The following is a 21,551-nucleotide window of genomic DNA, read 5'->3' on the forward strand; positions in this document are numbered from 1 at the left end:
TTCAGATGACAGTGCTGTGCATCAGACAGGGCCTTGGTCATAGAATCATAGCATCATTGAATCAATAAGGTTGAAAAAGACCACTAAAGATCACCACGTCCAACCACCAGTCCATCACCACCAGGCCCTCTGACCACGTCCCCCAGTGCCGCATCCACACGGCTCTTGAACACCTCCAGGAATGGTGAACCCACCACCTCTATCAGCAGCCTGTTCTAAGGCCTCTCCACTCTTTCTAGAGAAGAGATTATCCTAATATCCAAAGCTCTAGGACATATGAAAATGAGTCCTGAAGTGTCCGTTACCCTCTGAGTCCATATGTTGGTAAGATCAGGTCCCAGTTAGTTCACTGAGTATCCAGAACATCACATAATAGCAACAATATCACTGGCCCCTAAGGGACACTTCCACAAGTCCTTTCTCCAACTTTTGACAGAATGAAATGGCACTCTTTCCATAAAAGCTTGAAAAGAATCTTCTTCAAAGAAAAAGCAAAACATTTCCAGCCAAAGATGAAGGAATGAAGTTTGCTTTTGCCTTGAATTACCCATGTGTTAGAATGTGTACTGTTGGAGCTGATATCTGAATTGCCCAGAGGTCTGAAAATGAACTCTTGGTACCTTTACAATATAGGCAGTTCATTAAACTCTGTGCAGATACTGTTCTACAGCACGCCAAAACAAAGCTCCTACTACCTGCAGAGCACTATTACCGATGCTTCAAAGCACTCCAACCACTGAGCTATGTGTACCTGTGGAAAATACACGGAGATGAAAGCAAAGCAAGGCTGCAACAGTTTAAATTTGCAACAGGTGTAAATGACAAGTGGAAGCTGCTGACATTCAGGGCCTTTGTGCTTCAGCAAAAATATTTCCAGTTGGAAATTACTGTCACAGGAAAAAATCCAAATAGCATATTCCCTATAGAAGTCATTGAGGCTGTATATTCTCTTTTCATTTTTCTTTTTCTTTTCCATGACTATAATGTTCTCTGATTCCATGGAGTTTCTATAGCTGCTGTTTGTGTAATACTGAAACAGTTCTCAAATGTTCATTTATCCTTACCCTTTGTGAGGCAGAAACTTAATGATCCCAGGCCACAGATGGACACAAAGAGATGCAATGATTTGCCCACATTTGGCTAGGCTCTTGGGACAGAGCATCCAACACCCATTCAGCTTTCATGCAGTGGAGGGTAGCTGGCTGTCTCTGGATCATCCCATAGTTAATTCTTATGATTCTTCCATATCGTGCCATTCTCCACCATTGTGTACCCCCTACAGCTTGTTTCACACACCCTTTCACAGCAATAACTTGAATATTAAAATAGGTAAAATGTCTTCATGATATGTTGGCTCTGCTTCCTTAGAAGGATGTGAATATCACAGTTCATAGAGCTCTGCTTTCCAAATTCCTCTAGGCTTAAAGTATAAGCAAGAAGAAAGGATTCACAGAATTCAGGTCCACACCCAGATTCAAATCTGCACCATGTATTCTGAAAGAAAAAGGGAAATGAAGAAGGAATCTGTGGTTTTTCTTCAACCTTTATGGAAATCAGTTTGCACTGGCACAGCAGCCACCTGAACTGGGTGGGCTATGTGTCTGTATCTCTGAAGGGGTGTATGTCCACTGTCGGAAAATCAATTTACACGTTTATTAACCCTGCTGAATGGATGTAAATGGCCCTGAAAAATACTGCTCATGGGTTTTGGTCTGAAGGGATAAGGAGTGGAGTGGAAGGGGCACAGTGAAGTATACTGTCAGGAAAAAGGCCCTCTCACCATGTTTGCATGCTACCAAGACATGGTAAAATAAATAAATAAAATGCAAGCCTGTGTACCAGCTCCCCTTTTGCACGCGCCCCTTTTAATTGGGATGATTTTGGGAGACAACTCCCCAGCAACCTGCAGAAGGGAATCGCCTGAGAGAGCTTTCTCACATTCACGTCTGGCTGCCCCTCTGTGTGAGCAGGGCAGCAGGCCGGGAGAGGCTGGAATGCGGCGCGGTGCTGGGGCATGAGCCCAAAGGGCCGGGGTCGCTGGGAGACCTTCGCATCCCGGCCTCTGCTGCCCGCATAGCATTCATACCCACACACGCCAGCGAGTCATATGCACTCCTTTTATTTTTTTCTGTTTGCAGCTGGTCTATTTGATCTCTGTGTGCCTGGACTGTTTGCTGTTGTGAGCGTCTTGCTGTGATCAAAACCTTATTATCTTGGGTGATGTTGTGGCGTTATATATTGGAAAAGGGCAGTGGAGTATAACAGCAAGCAGCTGTGATGCTGGGCAGATAACAAAGGCCCCCAACCTCTCTCCTGTGTACTTGCTCTGGTTCAACTGGATGACTGGGTGTCACTTTGCTTGTAATGGGCATGGACTTATTCCACAGCTACTCCCTCTGCTGCTATTGAACTTGAGCAGTAGTATCCCTGTTAAAGCAGAGATCAGAGAGGACTGCATCCTTCTGTGTGGCTCCTGTATGCATTCAATGGCCTAGATGCTGCAGTTCATGCTTCCAGCTTGTGACTGTGCTGCTCATATGCACGCACTGCTGTGGGTTTGGACTCCAAAGAGAGAATCCAGTCACAGACATTTGACTTTCTATGAATTATATTCAATGTCTCGGAGGTTTTTTTTTCCTCATCTTCTATGCTTGATTCATCTGCATTATTACTTTTGGGCTGTAAGATAGCTGTTTCTGCGCTGCCATTTGTGAGGAGTGGGGTGATGGTGTGGTGACAGCAACCCTGTGGGAGACCCAGCTCTGTTCTTAGCCGACTGATCTGACATGGTCACCACAGGCCAATTCCTTGTCCTCCTGGTCCTTACCACTGACTGACGTAGTGATAGCTTTCAGGTGAAGAAACAGCTGAGCAATCCATGATACTCTCTGCTTCTCACCCTGTTTCTGCAGGCTGCAGCTTTGCTCCATGACTTTCTTCAACCATGCATTCCTCAAAGCCCAAACTCCCCATCTTACTATCACTAGTCACTTACTATCACTAGCCATCTTTCCAGAAGTATTTTTGTTTTGTTTTGCTCTCTTATCTTCCACACTGATAGCAGCTCTTTTTGCCACACACATAATTCTTGTTGTCCATTACCCTCTCCCTTGTTTCTCTTTCTACATTCTACTCCCTTCTCCATCCTCAGGACCAGCTGATGGGATAACAAAAATGAATGTCCTTTATGGAAGTTGCATTCATGATAAAAGATACTAAATTAAACACAAATTTTAACCACAGGGCTGAAGTTTGTCTCTTACCTGGTTGACCTTCTCTGCAGTTGCCTTTATAATGCCAGTGCTTACTCGAATGTGTCAAATATAAATGGCGTGAAAATGAGCTTTGGGGTGTGATGGCATGAGAGCCAGCTAAGGGAGGAATTTGTAACAGCCTAAGTGGGATTTCTCTCTGATGCTGTGATTAGTTTCAGCTCCTGAAACTGGAGGTGCTGCTTTTCTGTGAGGCAGTAGGATGAGTGGAGAACATGGAAGACATGAGGACTCCTCAGAGATAACATCTTTCGCAGATCAAAAATATCAAAGGGTGAGTTCAATGTTTCATTAACAGAGACGGAGTGCATGACCAGAGTTTTTATTTTTGAAGAGCAGGACTCAGTGGGATGGGACAGTGGAAATGTCCTAGAAAGCCATCAGCCAAACAGATCTTTCTTGAGGGCAGTAGCGTCCTGGGGTCTTTCCATAGACTCACAGCCCACTGATTCTAGCTTCTTGAAGTTCGAGCCTAAGTTTAGTGGGGAAGTCCAAGAACCAAGGTGAAGAAATATGTTCAGAGGGCTCTTGCTATCAGTGTATGTCTGTTGTTGATAACTTAGTTCACAGCCAGGCTCATTCTTGTTCTAAAGCTCCTATGCTTATACTTTCGTATTCATTGCTGACATTTCTGCATGTGCTGTTTTATTCTTCCTTGTCCTGTATCCTTTCTACCTATTGAAACTATAAATATTTTCAAACTAAAAATACACATTTTTTTTCCTTCTGTCAGATTATGGCACACATACTCTTGCTGATCCGTTACATGGTATTCTGCCAAACAAAACTGGTAAAAGGAAACATAACAGAAAATGAGTTTTGAGAAGCAGGGTAACTGTTTGTTAAGCTTATTTTTGTTGTTATTATTGTGGGAAATAGTAGCTTAAGTTAACTTTTTGTGTGAGAATCTTTTAGCTGACTTTGAGTGTAGCATAACTGGCTTATACAAATCTGTTCAACATGTGGCCACTCTTGTATGAATCATTTTCTACCGGTGGCTGATGTGAAGAAAACTGGCTGTTGTAAGCAAATGACGTGTATTGCTGAATTTTAAAACTTCCCAGCAAAGCACCACTTAAAATCTGTCAGAACATATATGGACATAGCTGTACAATCCATAACCTCTCTGAGCATGTAGGAGAGTAACTTTTCCAGTTGACCTTTAGCATCACAACCATGAAACAAATGGATGTCTCTTTTCCTTATTTACTCCTGGATTTTTCACTGTGTTCATCACTGCAAGATCTGAGTTCTCTCTAGGGTGGGTGGCCATATCCTCAAAATACCTCTGTGAGCTTGGTTTTACTGCCCTCCTTTCCATGCCATTGCTCTCTGTTGCACCAGATCAGATGCCTTCACCTACCTCTGGGGTGGCAGAGGGGAAATAGATCACAGAGGTTGTGCAAGATCTGTGTGGTCTGTCTGGGCTGTTGAACTGCTGTGGTAGAGGTTCTGAAAGGCTGGTCTAAGCAAGTGGCTTTCCTGACATGGCACGCTGTAGAGAACTCATGATATTAACTTGATGCGTGAGAACAGTACAGCTTGCAGCTGGGCTCCTTTGGTTTGACTGAGCTCCGCACTGTGCTCCCTTATGGGCTCTCTGGGGGCAGGGCTGAAACCCCTGTAAATACTCCTCCCTCCTAATGACCACCACCGGTCATGACTAAAATTTTGCTTTGCACACTGACAGACAGAAGAACCTGAAAACAATCAAGAGAAAATCATTTAACAGGCAGCTTACTGAAATTATCCAGTTAAGCACTACATAACTCACAGAGAACCCAGGCTAGAGGCACAGGGCAACTAGAAATAACTGTTTTGTTTACTGGGTAAGAGTTTGAAAGGCAAATGGCAAGCCACAAGGTATACACAGATAATGGCCCTACAGTATGAAGACCAACCTGCCTGGAGGTTACCCACCAAATTCTGTGTTGCATGAAGATAGTGACAGCAATAATAATAATGTAATATGTAACTTCTTTCTCATCAAGGCATTTGGAAAGAAAATTGTCTAAGAAGACATATACAGCTAAGAAACAGGAAACTTGCAGAATAAGTTGCCTGTCAACAGATGTGTCAGTCATCTGTCGTCAGAAGTTTTGTCTTAGATTTTGACACAATTGTAATACACTCTCTCTATGCTGCTTAATAACAGGCCTCATAAATTACAATGGGAGCTGGTTTTCACTCCCAGTTTGGATCATACAAGACATAACTAAGTGTTGGTGCACAATCCTTGCCCAGAAAAATCTACCTGACATCAAGAAACCCGCAGAGATGGCATAGTACATTGCCTGAATGTTGACTTAATCATTTAATTCCTCTTTGTCCTTCAAGGCAGAGAGCAACTTCATCCTAGTAGATCATTTTAATGTTACCTCTGTCTCTTCTCTGTCTTCTCACTTCATTTCATCTTTCTCACAAGAGCTACAGTAACATCAGTATTACAGAAACTAACAGATAAACGTTAAAAAACAAAACCAAGCAAAAAAACCAACAAAAAACAAAAAAACAAAAAAACAAAAAAACCCCAAAACCAACCAAAATAAAAAAACCCACAAGTAAATGAAGGAGAGAGACTGCTTATCTTCTTTTGAATGGTTCCTAGTGAGATAGGACTGCTCTAAGAGCAGTCTCACAGAGTCAGCTTTTGTTCCTGCAGGTGAAAGAGGGAAAAGAACTGGACTCAAAGTCATGTTTGGTGAAGGTGCACCATCTCCTTAGCTCTCAACAATGAATTTATGACTATTATGGCATGAGTTTATGAAGTTTTATGATATGAGCTTACTATCTTTCTTCTATTTTAAAGTATGCTTATGTTTGGAAAAAGAGAATGTAAGCTGCTTATGCACTTAGTGGGAACAGATCTCCAAGCAATTAGCTTAGAAACTTGCCCTGCTTAGTATGTTGTATTTTTTATTTTAAAGTGTAGAATGAGTTCCATGCAGACTTTGATATTCATAATTTCACAGCACTAACTTTTGATTGAGACACTGGAACAGGTTGCTCAGAGAGGCTCTGGATGCCCCCTCCCTGAAAGCATTCAAGGCCAGTCTGGATGGGGTTGTGAGCAACCAGGTCTAGAGGGAGATGTCCCTGCCTATAGCAGGGGGTTGGAACTAGATGATCTAAAAGGTCCCTTCCAACCCAAACCATTCTGTGATTCTATGATTCTATGATTTCCCCCATGGAAGAATTGGAAGAAGCCTAGAGCCAAGTCAAGTCTCCTTCCCAGATACATATATCCTGCAAACACTGAGTGTAATATTGTGGTCATCTAAAACCTGTTAGCTGTTACATTCAAGCAGAACAGGTCCCACAGTTCTCACATTTTGCCTTTGTTGTGATCCAGTTGCAATACTGGGTGAGTTACTGCATGAAAAACACTGACTAAAATTTAGTCACAGTCATTTCCATGTAATTTCCTGAGATGCTGGGAGAAAAAACAGAAGAAATGGAGCCTACAGAAAGTCTGATCCCTACTAAAGATACTGAGATTGTGTTCAGTGCACATCCATTCGGAATGATTATGTTGATCCAAATCTCCTCGTACATTACTATTGGTCTTAATGGGAATGAAGGATATGCATGTGAGTTGTTGGAATCAGAACAGTAGGATGAGAATGATACATAATGAAAACTCCCTGCCCAGGGAATTCAGACAGTGCCGTGCAGTCACTGCTATGCTATTTGCCACATGCTATATACAGTCACAAAATATTCCACTCAGTCAGAGACGCGTCCAGAAAAAGCCCTGTGAACCCCAAAGTCTTACAGTCTTATAATAACCACTGAAGCACACCCTCCACCACAAAAGGAACGCAGCAGAGCTCCAGTTGACCCATATGGGACAGGCTGCACACAATTTATTCAGTATGTAAAGAACCAGGAAAATCAAGATTGCCCATTTTGAGCTTTTTGTGTACATCCACAACTTTCAGCCTTGCTGTGTAACAGTGAAGCACTGTGAAGTAGGAATAATGTATGTTTTTGGCTAAATTAATGACACATCCTAATTCTCAAATGATATATAAAATGATCTAGAGTTTTCAGAATATTCATTTGCTTCCATGGGAAAAAAAAGCAAATTTGGGTAAGAGTATTTGGTTGAAAAACAATTTTGTCATTTAAAACAGTCCTTTCAAAGTCAACCTGGGGTTTTCTCCCCTCTTCTTTCACTTTTTAACTTGCAAATTTATGTTTCACTCCATTGTTGCATACAGGGACCAACACACAGGGAAGCTACTCATCACTTGAAGTTCAAATGCAGAAACTCAGAAAAATAAAAAACACTGGAGCCTATGTGACTACTTATTGCATTGGAAAACAAAGGAATTTAATGATGATGAAATACTCCTTACTGCAAAATGTAATTCCTATTGCCTACAACATTGTAGGCAATAGCAAAAATACTTATCATCACACCAATTGTTATTTTCTCTGACAGAAATTTGCCTAAGACTTCAGTTACAATCAAACCACAAGGAGGACAAACAGCAAACACAGTAAGCTGCTGACTGACTTTCTCAGGCAGCTGCTAGTTATCGATCATTTTTGAAGCAGTAATTTCAAATTACTGCAGTCAGGTCTCTTTCCTTTTGTCTTTTTGGCCAGTGCTGGCGAAGCAACAACCTGGGTGAATGATATCTGTTTATATGGTGGTTTTGAGAAGAGAAGAGGAAAGGCTGTGTCTTCTTCCATCAAAGGGTGGCCTCAGAAAGAGGAGAGCTGAAACTGGTCAAGGTGCTACACCATGGCAGATAGGGACTGGAGCACCATGCCATAGCAGAACCACTCTTGGAAGGATGAGATAGGTGAGATAAGTCATGTGGTGACTCCCATGAAGGGAGCCCAGAAAAGACAGGTGTTTGTTGGTGCTAACTATCCATTGTAAAGTAGGTAGATCAAAACCTGTCTCAGAAGCCTTTTTTAGGGAGTGCCAAACTGTGACCCTGTGCAAAATCACATAATCTGAAGACAAAGGTATCAGAGGAGAGTCAGGGAGACCTTAGAGCTGCCCTGTTTGTTTAACTGGAAATCCTTTCTCTCCCCCACCCTCACTGACCCACAACTGAAATGGTTTAATGAGAATGTTATTTGGTAACAGTGGCAGGTCTTGCTATCACTCGAATAGGTAAGCAGTATCACCTGTAGTGAATGTGTTGCAATTAGCAGATTTATTACACCTGCAGTCAGACTTCCTCTCATTCTTCTCATCTGAAATTTTTCAGCTCTTCTTTCTGTTGGCTGAGGAAGGGATTTATCCAGGGCTACTGCAAAGGCAAGGGGAAGCAGTGAGAAGAATTGAGCTGGTAAGTGTTTTTCTGCGTTACGTTTTTGCATAGTTCAAGGTGTTTCTTGTTTTCTCCCTTTTGCTAAGGCAGTTTGCTTAAGCTATAACAGGAGAATTACAGAAAAAGCAAAGGAAACTACCCCTAGGCTTTCTCCTTTAGCAGTTTTGATGCAAGTGCAATCATAATTCATGAAGAAATATTGTGTGATGCTGTACTTTACTATTTAAGAGTGGCAAGTTGCTGTTTTTTTTTTTTTCTTTCAAGCCTGAAGGATGGCTTGCAAGCTACTTGTGCTCTGTAGAGTCTTCATGTTAGCATGAGCATAGACTGCAGAGTTAGCCCCCACATACATGGGAACTGGAGTTGATGATGGTGACTGTGTTTTAGGGAACTTTTCCCTTTTGAAGCTGCAGTGGTTTGTACATAGTGCCTTGCCATAGTACTGTTCCTTTAGAGGGTATTTTGCCTTCTTTTGTCACAGTGGGAACTGGTATAGGGCAATGAGAAGTTCCCACAAAAGAGAAAAACTTCTTGAAGTTTTTGTGGTTCATAGCACGGTCTGAAAGCACAACAGGAAAGAGGAGCCAATCCAGGATAAAGTGGCTAAACAGGAGGTGCATGGAGTCTTGAGAAAGGAATTGCCTCAAATTGACATTTTTGCTTTGTGTTCTGGTGAAATGGCCTCCTGTTGTTTTAGCTTTGGCCAAATCCATATGCGTTTATGACAAAGCTATGTGTGATTATATATTATTTAAGCTTCTGTGATGGCTACAGATAAAGGAAAAGCAGTTCCATTAGATACGAAGTGGAACTGAAGCAATGTCTTTGCTCGTGGATTAACTCAGTACTGCTGGAGGGCCTGCAATTCCTCAGCAGAGGGCTTGTAAGAAGCAGGCCAGACGTGTTTAACTGCAGTTTGGAATCACCAAATACTAGCCAAATATATCTAGCTGTTGTTATACTATAAATATAATTTTTGCTATTATTAGTAGCAGCAATAGTTACTACTACTGGTTATTATTAGTCATAATTTTTACTATGGTACCACTTAGGAATTCCCTTAGCAGACCGGAGTGCCATTGCAATATGCACTGTAACGCTGTTACTATGACAATTTTTCTCTGTTTGCCAGTGTGTTTTGGCTAGAGAGCCAGCTGTTGACGAGCTGTGCTGCAAGTTGCTGAGCAATAAATCCCAAACCAAATTCATGACCAGATTTCTGCTCTAAGTCTCAATCTTGTGACTTGTTGCATTGGCTGCTTTGCGACTCCACCTGACTTCAGCAAGTCATGCTGCAAAAAAACATTTCCCTGTCACTGAAGCGAGTGGCTCTAAAGCCAGATTTTTGAAAATCTATCTTGTGTGCTCATTTGTTAGTAAAGGAGATGCTGATAGGGAGATTGACAAAGCAGCATTTATTTCTGAAAGACTATGAGAGCAAGTGAAGATGAGCACGATTGCTTTGCAGTACAAGACAAAGCTTTTAGATGCATGTTGTGTTAACAGAAAGGCATTTGACTAAACAGGAGGAAACCAACTTCGTGGAATGTCAGTGGTTTCTTACAGACTGGAGATTTCTCTGACATTTTCAGTCTTGTGAGATCAGCCATTGGCTTTTAGCTTGTTGTCGAACATATGAACATCTTGAATCCTTCCGAGGTGGTCATTTAACTGTTTTCATGTGAAACTGGTCATTGTGCACAGCAAATGAATGTCAAAGCAGGGTATTCTTCCCAAATGGTGTTTGCTTTAAAATGCATTTTCATAGTCTCCTGCGTGGAGATAAGTGTCATGCAATGAGCAAATGGAGTGTATAGAGAGATGTTTGGAGGTGAGACCTCAGGAATCTAGCTGCCCCAGGACTGCAGAGGTGATGCAGCCCTGCTGTTACCAGTGCTGCAAACCATTAGCACCTGAGGGCTGCTGGGTAAGCTACGGTCTGTGAGCTAATGGTCCCATGCCATTACCTGCCGAGCTGAAATCCTTATCACAAAAGCACTGTGGTTGTGATTTGCATCTCTCCGACGTGTAGGTTTGGGAACCTTTCCATCTGCCATTATCAGTAATCTTCCTCTGAAATCTTTCTAGTACCTCTGTGTCACCTATATCCCTGCTACAGGTGTTATGTTTTCTGATGGTCCACTTAGCACATTCAGAAGTCTTCCATGTTCACACAATTGTTTGGTTATGTCTTTTAAGGTTAAGATCTGATCAGTGTACATATACCCTCTTCTGAAGCTAAACTGACTTTCCTTAAGCCTGCTATTCAGCTGTGCCTACTTTCTTGTTCGCAAGCACTCAAGCAAATGTCTTCTCAAACACAGCAAACAGGCTAATGCCTCTTGAGTTTTATATTCCTTCCTGTCACCTCCTTTTCTTTCTCTTCAGCTGTAATCACATCTAAATACCAGAGAAAAGTCCTTCTGCAGCTTTGAAAAGCAATGGGAATACCTGGCACTGTCCCACGGGTGACACCTCTGCTGCCAGTTTGTCCAGAAGGACTGACTTTGGAGGCTTTCCCTCATTGAGAGCTGTGCCCAAGCAGCAATGGCATATGCAAGGGTATCTATGCTCTCTTCCATGCAGTCTTGATCCTTGTGCTTGTGCTGGGTAACCCAGTAGTTTACCTTGTAAGTTTCCTAGTGTAATTTAGCAGTGTATGTGGTGTTCTTGTTTGTTTGCTTTTTTTTCCCAATGGTTTTCCACTTCTCCTATCTCACTTCTCACCTGAAGTCCTTGGTTTTCTTGCCTCCCTCTTCACTCTGATAAACATGAGAGAGTTGAGCTGCTCTGGTAGGTTTCTGACTGCTGAGGGGTTTTTGTGCTTGATCAGAGTATACCGGACTGAACACTGATAAAGCTGTACTGTGATACAGGTAGGAAAATACTGCAATTAAAAGATGAGCATTCAGAACTGTCTGTTGTGACCAAATGGGAATAGGAGCCTTTGTTTCTTTCTTTGGGTTGCTCAGTAGTTTCTCAGCTTTTCTCCATTTCTGGCAAATGGCTCTCAGGCTCACAAGTGTAGTGGCCAATCTCTAGAGTGGGGCTGAGATTAAATTCTGTCTTCTGGAAAATAACGTCTTGTCATATCTTGCCAAATCCTCCAGTGATACAGATACTACAAAAAAAAAAAAGAGAGGAAAATACATTTTGTTCTTTTTTCCTATTACACTTGTGGTAACAGAAAACTCCATTATAAATCAGAAAATCCAAAAATTACACCAAAAAAAAAGTAGTCACAATAGCATTCATGCCTCAGCGCTTCAGTGAGCAAATCTGTACTTGTAAAAATAGTTTAACCAATCTTTTCACTAATAAGTGATTGATGTCATGTGCAGTCAAAATACCTCATGATCATGAGGAAAATCTGTGATGCTTTATTTCTAGGAACTGGTATAATGGCTGGGGCTTCCAGTCCAGATTCCAGGGAGACATCTTTCTTCCATTGCATTTTTCTCTATTCCTTATGTGCCAACTCTTATAAAACAAGATACTGCAGGATTTAATTCTAAAAATCTAATATTACTGCCTTGTGGTGAACTGAATACTACAGATTCCTGCTTGATAATACTGTCTCGTGGGATTCCTGCATGGTAACCGAATCTCTTGGGATTCCTGCCTGGTAACCATATCTCACTGGACTTTGGTAGTATTTCTCCCATTGGATAACCCCAGCCCCACCAAATAAGCAGTCATAAACCTTATGCTCTCATTATTTTACGTGACATTATTTTACTAATGTCAGATCCTGCACTGGTTGATTCACTGTTTTTTCATTATTATTTTTTTTAACCCACACTCATTTTCACTGTTAGAATTGGATCTCCAGGAAAAAAAAAAAAAAGACTATGAAGGAGTACTTTATTTGACAGGAACAGTATTAAAAGCAGTAGTAATACACATATTTCATGGCTGCTTTATTCTCGCAGTATTATTCAATTCCTGCAGACCTTTCACTTGGTCTTCAACCTTATGCAGATGAGAATTTTATTATTATGCAGATTTTTGTTCTCAAAGGGATATTCTACAACTGCTTTTCCTCATGCACTGCTAGTTCTGTAGGGTTACAGATCAGAGCACTGATAGTGTAGGTAAAAATCCTTAACACTGCAGACCAAATAGGGTGATGGGCCCTACGAAGCATTACCAGTAGGGTCTGTGTCCTGGGGTCTGGATGTACCACCAGATATCAATGCAGGTCTTTGGCTGCGGCAGAGCTCTGAGCTGCTGCAGCTCCAGCTCAGGCAGAGAAGGAGTCAGATGCTACTGGGGCTTGAACCATTAGGAGAGCACCCAAAGAATAAACATCAGAGATGGAAAAAGAGAGAAGGAAGAGCCCTTTTCTATTAACGCACTGTCTCCTGCCTTGTGTTAAGACAAATAAATGTACATATGCTGTTTTTCCTCTTCACAGCTGCCTTTCTCTCCAAATATAACACCTACAACTCCAGATCTTACGGCTTTTTTGAGCTCGGGAGGTCGATTTCAGATCTTGCTTCAGTGCTTGTTTTTCTCTGATTTTTGACCAAGTTAATGAAAACTCGCATCACTTGAAGACAAAACCTCTGGCTACTTTGTGTTATTTTTGAGAGCATCTATAAAGTTTCTGATGTGCTTTCTGAAGGTGAAAATTATGATTGAATGCTTGATACTGGGTCTGCCAGGAAATAAACCCTAGAATTTCTAGGAAGTTCAGCTGCCTGAAATTAGTAGAGAGATACGCAAGTGAAGGGTATTCAGGAACATCACTGGCTTTGGCTCTGGGTGGCACTTTGTTACCTGTAGTGGTGAATGGCCATATGTTCCAACCATTTCTACAGGGGTGATTAAAAAAACCAGGAGCAAAAAACTCATTTGGACAATGAGTTGAGGAAACTGTGTTCAAGATGTGTGCAGATATCTGCAGGCAGCCTGGACAACGAAAACAGGAAAAACAAAACACTTCTTACCAGGGGCTTCAGACAGCCTCCTAGGGGGGTGTTCATTACTTTCTTGTGAGTCACCACCCCGAAATACTGGAAGTGCTATTCATTCAGTGGGGCTCACGCTGCTAGCTGGAAACAATCTAGGGAACTCTCATCTTCAGGTTTTCAGGGCTGGCAGCATGTGCTCCCTCACTGGGAATGAGGGGAGAGCCAAGAAAAAGCACGACTTGGAAATTGCTCTCGTGCATGCTGTGGTTGGGGACCAGCACTGTGAAAACTGGAGTTGCGGGTCCCCTCTGCAGTTCTCATGGGAGCAGGAATGATTTTTCTGTGTGTGGGAGATAGTTATGGATAGGCAAACGCATAAAGACTGAAATACAAAGAAAAGGTGTAGAGGCTGAGGGAGAGACGTGAAAGTTCCTGCCATCAACTGCTCGGCCTTTTGCTTGGAAGGGTCAGGAAGCAACTTTTGTGCATATCCCATTTATAGCCCAGAGAACCTGAGGCTCTCCTGCTATAAAAATAGGGGAGAATCCATAAAAGCAGCAGCATCTCATATTTAGAACAAATCTTCTCTTACAAGACAGCAAGAAGCTATATGCTGTAATTAGAATTTCACTGAGTTATTTTTTGTGTGGTGCAGCTAACGACACAGAACATGGACTCCTGATTGAATACCAAGGCAGTAAATCAATTGAGGATCTTTGCTACCGTTCATGAAATGCTCCAGCTGTGCTCCGGAGGATTATAGTGTCAACAGAACTCTTGATTTGAATCACAGCCTTGCCTTCACTCAGGGGCTGTATATTAGTCTTGAAAAGCAGACAGTGTTTCATCGCTCAAAGAAAAGAGAATTGCTGAGCTGAAAATAAAACGATGATGTAGGGGAGGAACACTGTGACATGACTAAAGAAGATGGATAGCAGATTTCAGCAAAATTCTCTAGAAAATCACACTTTTTTTCCATTTTACAAGACTTTAGTGTAAGTTCCCTAAGTTTAATTCTTCTTGATACTTCCAGGCAGTGCTGAGCTGCCTGATTAAGTGCTTAGCTGCTGTAAATCTGCGTAGTTCCACGAAAGCCACCATGGGAATGCCAGTTGACCTCAGCCGAGATCTGGCCTTAACACAGGGTATAGATCAGCAACCATAGGAAGTAAGACACTGCTCTTTCTAGACACAGGTAAATTTGCCGAGAGGACAAATTTTTCTACTTTAGAGCATGTACAAATAGTGAAAACCAGCCTGTAGTCCGTTGGGCTGAATTCCTGAAGGTGGTGTAAAATATGTAGTTTTGCCTTAACAAAACACTTGACGTTTCCCTGGAATCTTTTGTCATTTAGCAGGTGCTCTCCTGCAATCATTGTAATAAATCTTAGCAACCCACGTGCAACCAGGCAGGAAAAAAAAGCTGAAGACTCTGCTCATGATGACCTTGAAGCTGTTGACGAGGTCACAGTGGCAGTGTCATACTGCAGTTTGCACGTTCTTACTTTTTTATTCCTATAGAAATCAGCTGCTGCCAAAGTACACATGATACAAACTAGAATCTTGGTTATCCAAAGCTCAGTCATTGTCTCTGTTTCCTGTAATACAGTTCTATCTCTGGTATTTATTGCTTACATTGAAAAGTATCTCGGTTATCCAAAGCCTTAGTTACTCAGATTCAGTAATTGAACCCATTAAATCAATTTGCAATTAATATAGCTGGTCCAAAACTATTTCCCCTCTCATAATTATTCTGAAGCCATACAAAAGCTTGCACAGAATTAATCAAAAAGGGAAGAACTTAGCTTTGCATTGAATACTTTTGTTGAATGGAGGAAGAAATATCACAGAGCTACTGAAACTTTGTGGAGGTTTATATATTTACAGGAACAAGAAAACTGGCCACTACTCCTCTCTGAAATGTAGAATTAATTGAAAATCTAGCTTTTCCACAAGCATCAGTTTGGAGCATCAGCTCAAGTGCATCAGGGTTGGAGAGTTGAGCCAAGTTCCTGAAATGTAATACCAGTTTCTATTGCACATACTTTTGCAAAGTCACGATTCCTGCTGAGGATGACATTAGCCTATTTCCTGGCTTTGCGTGTGGTTTATTTTGATTTCCCACTGCCACGCATAAAGCCTGCCCAAGGCTAGGCAGCCTCTGCTCCCTCTGCCGGCTACAGGGCTGTGCCCAGAGCTCATGCCTTGGGCCGCAATCATGGCTTACTGCTTGGCATCGGGCACTCCAACAATCTTCCTGTATCTCATCTCTGTGTTTTCTGGCATGCCATGAACTTGTCTTCTAATGGGGTCTCCAAGTGTAAATGTATATATGTCACCAAAGTAGAACATACAGTTTTACAACTTTTAATACTTTACTAGTTCTTCACTACAGTCTAAACAAATAAGTATGATTTTTGTTTCAGAATTGAGTCAATTTTGTTCCAGCGTTCAAATGTGCTTTATAAATTTTATTCCACACCCGTTCTTTATTAATTCTATTATTTTACAAGGATTAATTTTGTTTTATAAGAATCTTTTTGTTTTATAAATGTGGATTATTTTCTCTTGCTGAAGACATGATAAGAATATTATAGAGAATGTAACAGATAAGAGCTTTTTAACGTTAAATTTTTCCTGTTGCATGAAGTGTTTGTCCTGTGGCGTGAACTAGAATAGTGCCATTGCAAAAAACATAAAGGTTTTCATGTGGAACTATGATTGGGGAAAAAAAAAAAATATTTATCGTTCTTGGTAGATAAGGCAACATTTGTTAGAGTTTGAAACAAGAATCAGTATTAAGTTTTACAGCAATGTAATCTTACCCTTTGTTGAGTTACAGAACAGGAGTCCACCCCAATCCTTTAGAAAGATGTATTAAAAGAAAGTTAGGTTGGGCTCCTTTCACTTTTTTCAAGGAAATATTTAACCTGTTATTAAACCTGATCAAACTCCATTTCTTTTTTGTCTTGCCCTCAAATCTCTGCGTAGCCACAAACCCCAAAGGCTACCAAATGAAACCTAGGCCCCCAAGTTCATACCCTCCAGCAGCTGAAGCCTTAGATTTGCCCACAGATCAGGTTTCGAAAGTATTTGAGTAGTGGGTTTGTTACAGATCCTTGGAGATGCACAACAAGCAGCCATAAGTCTTTATAGGGAACTAAGGGGAAAGGAGTTGACTCTGGCCAGAAACTCGCTGTTGGGTTGAGTTGTCCAAGAAAGATACAGAATCACCCTGCCATCTTGACATTAGGAAACAGTGTTGATGTTGTTGTTTTAAAAAAAGGAAAAACTCAATTCTGAAGAGTCTTGGTTCCCCTCTGGGAAGATCTGAGAGCAGCTCAAATTCCTACATCTATTTTTGAAATGCATTTGCAGTAAAGCTCTGGAGGTGTAATGTGCTCATTATTAAGAACTGGGGTAATAAATGGTTAATCTAATCCAGTGGGTTTTCTTTCTGTATGCACTACTGAAAACGGCCAACAGATCCTCTGAGCAGACAGACTGTGGGACACAAATAAACTCAGTTTCTGCTGCTGTAGTTTTAGACCCATGTTGCTATGAAAAAATGTCTAAGGATTTACAGATAATTTTCAGTTGGTTGCATGGTCTGAACAACACATGCCCATGGGACTCCGTAGTCTGAGCATTGTAAACCAAGTAGATGCTATCAAAAGTAACTGTGCTGTGCTGGGTAATGTATGTCACCTAGTTTCTAGCACCATCATCTCAAAGATTGCCGGAAGCCTTCTTTCAGACTGCATCATTTCTGGCTGCATAAAGTAACAGTAGTGTGACTTTTCCTAGTAGGGATGTGGAAGGAAGGCGGAGCCTTGTTCTGCTGTCATGTTTTCTGAGGAGTTCTACTTAATGGGTTATTTGAAGATTTTGAATTCTGGTAATACTTCATGAGTAAGCCCATTTATTCCATCCAGAAATCTACCCAAGGAATAATTTCAGAAGAGAAATATAAATTTCAAACAAATTAGGTTGTTGTTTTTTTTTCTTTTGGTAGTGAACTCTGGATCAGGCACTTGATTGAACCATAACTTCCCATTCTGTTATTCTACTTCTACATTTTCAAGAAAGGGATTAGCACCTGAGGAGCTCTCTGCTCTGGTTCTCTGAGCAGTGTGGCTGCAGCCAGGCCAGGCTTCTGGCTGCTCTTACTATCAGTGAGCACTATGGGTGTAGCACTCTGGCCTCAGTCCCCTGTTGGAAAGCTGGGTGATTTTTCTAATCTCCCTGCTGACTGTTTCTTTAAGAAGTCTCTTAGTCAGTAGCTTCCTTCTTAATTTTTAAATTAACATTGGGCTATCTCTGAATTCTACTCATAGATAAATGACAGTCTTCAAATCCGAATGGTTCAGACTGCAATAGAGGTGTTGCAGCCTTCAGTTATTGTTACTGTAGGAAAGCACAGGATTTTCTTTACTATGTAAAGTGAAGACTCTGAGCTTGTTTTTGCGATCAGAAAAGGGATGCACCCTGGATTTCAGAAAGTCTTCTGCTATGCAGTGGTGGCATCCAAACTATTGCAGAACTAAAACAGGATAGAGTTCTCCTCAACTGTCTAAATTTGGAGGTGGCCTGTGAATGCTCACAAAGGAGGACAGTTACCATCAACTGTGCTTTAATTTTAGATCTGCTTGTTCACCTTCCCAAATCCTTCAAACCTTCCAAAAGGAAACAGGAGACATTTGAACTTGAGCACCACTGCAAACTTCAAAGGCACTATTTATCATAGCTTTAAAAAAAAAAAAAATCAGTTCTCCCTATGTACAAAACATTTCATCAGTAAAAATACAAGAAGGAAGAACAGAAATCTTTGAACTAAAGAAACTGCTACCTTATTCAAGCTATTCAGTTCTGCTGTGCTCTTTAGTTCTCACAGAGGTACATGTTTCCCAGTTTTTCCCTGGGATAACCTTCCCAGCGTTAAGGTTATGGGGTGTGCTCTCATCTAAGGACTAGTGCATCCAAAAACCAAGGCATCTTTTACTTACAAAGAAATAACAATTTTATTCATGGGGGCCCTGATTTGTTCATCGCATGTGTTTACAGAAGACTCAAAAATCCCTCAGTTGAGAGAGGAGGGAAAAAAAAAAAACGTCTGTAGCAAAAGCTAAGGATCCATGTTTATTTTTTTAAATGGCATTACTGGAACGCAGGAAAAAATTATCTTTCAATCCCTTGTACAGCTATGGTGATATGCCTGGAAGACCAAAAGCCACCAAGGGTTGACTGGGGCCATTTTACATCAGTTTCTTAACATTTAGAGGATGTAGTAATATATGTCAGGATTCAACAAATGACACAAAATGGTGTCCCCATAGAGGGACTGGGGCTGCTGAGACTCTTGGTGCCTGCAGCCACATTAGTCCCTACATCCTGAAGTCAGGAAAGCATAGCGTAGAGGTAGACTCCAGTTCATCTCAGACCACAACACTGGCTCAGATCACTGCAACAAAATTTGAAGCTCAAACATCCGCGTCTTGTCTGTGGAATCCAAAGGACCTATATGTCCCTCATTTGGAAGTGATGTCGGACATAGCTTATGTCATGTGAGTGCTAAGTTACTGCTATCACAAAGAATATTCTAACATGGTAGATTTGTACTGGGAGGAGTTTATGCGTTTCATCCCACTATATGTTGTGTTTCACTTGTGTGTTTCTTGGCTGGTGCATTCCACCAGTAAAAATACTGTTTTGTGACCAGTAGAAAGTTTTCCGAGAGGTGCGCTGTAAACAACTGTCTTCCAGTACTCTGAGTTTTTGAGGCCAAAGAAAGTATTTCTCACTTTTAATGCAATCGATTATATATTTTTCGGAGGAAAACAACAAATAAATATGCAATACATATACATATAGGTATGAAGAATCTTCCAGTTTATATAAAAGATAGATTATCCCTAAGATTCAGGGCTTTCATTGTCATCATTAACAGCTTTATTTTCTGAGGTTATCATCTGAGAGGGAGACTCTAGACTTCAGTGCTTAGCAGGGTGCACGGGGGAAAGGTTTTAGCTGAAACTCAAAGAAGTTTTTCAATGCTACAAATTTGTGATGTCTCATATTGCCTTGTCTGGCTACAATTTTAAATATTTTCACTTGATTGCTTCTCTAAACTTGTTTTTAATGATGAAGCTGTGAATCAAGTCTTTGATGACTATCAGTGGTATCTAGTATAGCTTTGCCTTCTAGATTATTTTCAGCCTGAACTATTCTGGATGGGAATAAACCTTCTGAAAGCTGGGAAAACAACCATACCCTTAATTCAGACAATTACAAGAAACAGTTCAGCCTTGCCAACAAATTGGTTGAACTAACATCAGCCCCGTTCCCAAACCAGGCCCATGCAAGCACCCAAAACAAAAGCATGCATGGTCAAAAGGATTTCTTTGCTTGTTGTTGTGCAGAGGGTTGTACAACTGTGAAGAAAAGCAGAAAACAAAGAGAAAGCATTAGGAAGGAAGGCAGGAAGCCAAAGTACTCACAAACATGGTTGAAGCAAAGACCTGAACTAGCGAGTTCTTTGAGGGAGGCACTGTCATTAAAAGTCTGAACAATAAAGTCCACCAGAGCTTGTGGTGACTGAGGAAAACTAAGTTGATATGTTCCTTGTAAATAAATAAAATTACCTTGAGAAACATCACTAGTCTCTTTTAGGTACAAGTGTAGAGCAATTTCTGAGTAAAAATGGAGTGCTATTTGTGGTGAAGAAAATTAGTGATGGTAGCAGGGATTGTAGAAAAGAGTGTCAGACCTATAGCAAGTGGTGAAACAAAGAATTTCAGAATGACAGAGGAATGACTCTCAATTTGAGGGAAAGGGGGAAAAAAATGTGTGAATGAGTTGGGAAGTACATAGTTATTCAACGTGGGGTAGTAATTTACATTTTGTTATAAAACACAGGTTTTGGTTTTTTTTTAAATAGACAGACACAAAAATATTAACATCATAACCAAAGATCAGACAATGTGGATGAAGTTTTCAGCAGTTTGACTGTTGGGATTGGTTAGAGAAAGGATTAAATGAACAAAAACTTTTTTAGGTTTAAATGGAAAGCCATGGATCAGTCTACATGTCATCCATTTGAGAGACGGGACATTCAAACACCTTTCATCCCTATTAACTACCTGAACAACTCCAGTGAGGAGTTGTCATGTTGACCCAGCTCAAGCAGTGCCATTCACTTCAGCTGGTGAAGCTCTGCGTTCTGTCAACTTTGCTGTAGAACTTGAGTCATTAATTACAGCAGAGCACAGGAGAATGAAGCATGTGTGTGGAAGCTCTGTTAAGTTATCCCATCAGGATCTGATCCAAAGAAATAAAATGAGATACATCATACAACTGAGATAACTATTGTGAGTAGAATTTCAGCTTGTCTGTGTTTGGGAAATGTGGAATTCAAGGCTGCTAAAAGAATATTAAGTAATGAATGTCTGTAATGAAAAGTATTTCAACAGGAGCAATAATATTTCTCAGAAGATTAAAAAAAAAAAAGTCACATCCCAAAGCCATCCCCTTTGAGTTGCTAGATGGAGACTGAGCAAAGAAAAATTCTAGGAATGTCTGAAAAAAAAAAAAAGCTTTAAATTGATGTGAAAATCATCACTTACCCACAGTAGTTAAAATACCATTGAGTCTCACCAGTTAATTATTTTCCTTTTGTCAGCCCTCTCCTTTTTTTCAGTGCCAGTATTTTAGAATTTGTTGGGTTGCAAACTGACAGTGGGATACAGATAGAATTTGTGTGTTAAGCTAAACTTCATTGCAGTTCCCTTTGGAAGATGCTCAGAATAATACTCCTACAACAAGTGCATGGTGAAGACAGGAGTAACGAAATTCCTATCTCACCTGTAGCAATTATTTCCTGTAGCATTATAGCAGGTAGTTTGAGCATCTATAAAAAAGGTAGAAGGGGGGAAAAAAAGATGAAAAACATTTAGTAAAAACAGAGACAGAAGAACAATGCAAAGTGGTCAACACATCATATCCCCTTCAGAAAAGCTAGGAGTGAAGACTATGTGCTGGTAGAAAAGGGACTTGGATCTGATATCAAGATG

The 21,551-nt window shown here is 40.9% G+C and overlaps 1 long non-coding RNA gene across 3 annotated transcripts in view; it reads left to right on the top strand.

Moving 5' to 3' along the window:
- Positions 1–21,551, top strand: part of LOC107053430 — a 35,220-nt gene that overhangs the window by 11,654 nt on the left and 2,015 nt on the right. For 2 of the 3 annotated variants that reach the window (XR_001466644.3, XR_005860399.2), the window contains exons 4-6: positions 3,428–3,546; positions 4,006–4,103; positions 8,504–8,584. This is a non-coding gene — a long non-coding RNA (uncharacterized LOC107053430). Of the gene's footprint in view, positions 1–3,427; positions 3,547–4,005; positions 4,104–8,503; positions 8,585–20,536; positions 20,850–21,551 lie in introns of all 3 variants that reach the window. The other variant, XR_006939450.1, reaches the window with a different exon arrangement.

The sequence above is a fragment of the Gallus gallus genome, chromosome 5 (genome assembly GCF_016699485.2).
Source record: "Gallus gallus isolate bGalGal1 chromosome 5, bGalGal1.mat.broiler.GRCg7b, whole genome shotgun sequence".
Taxonomy (NCBI): Eukaryota; Metazoa; Chordata; class Aves; order Galliformes; family Phasianidae; genus Gallus; species Gallus gallus.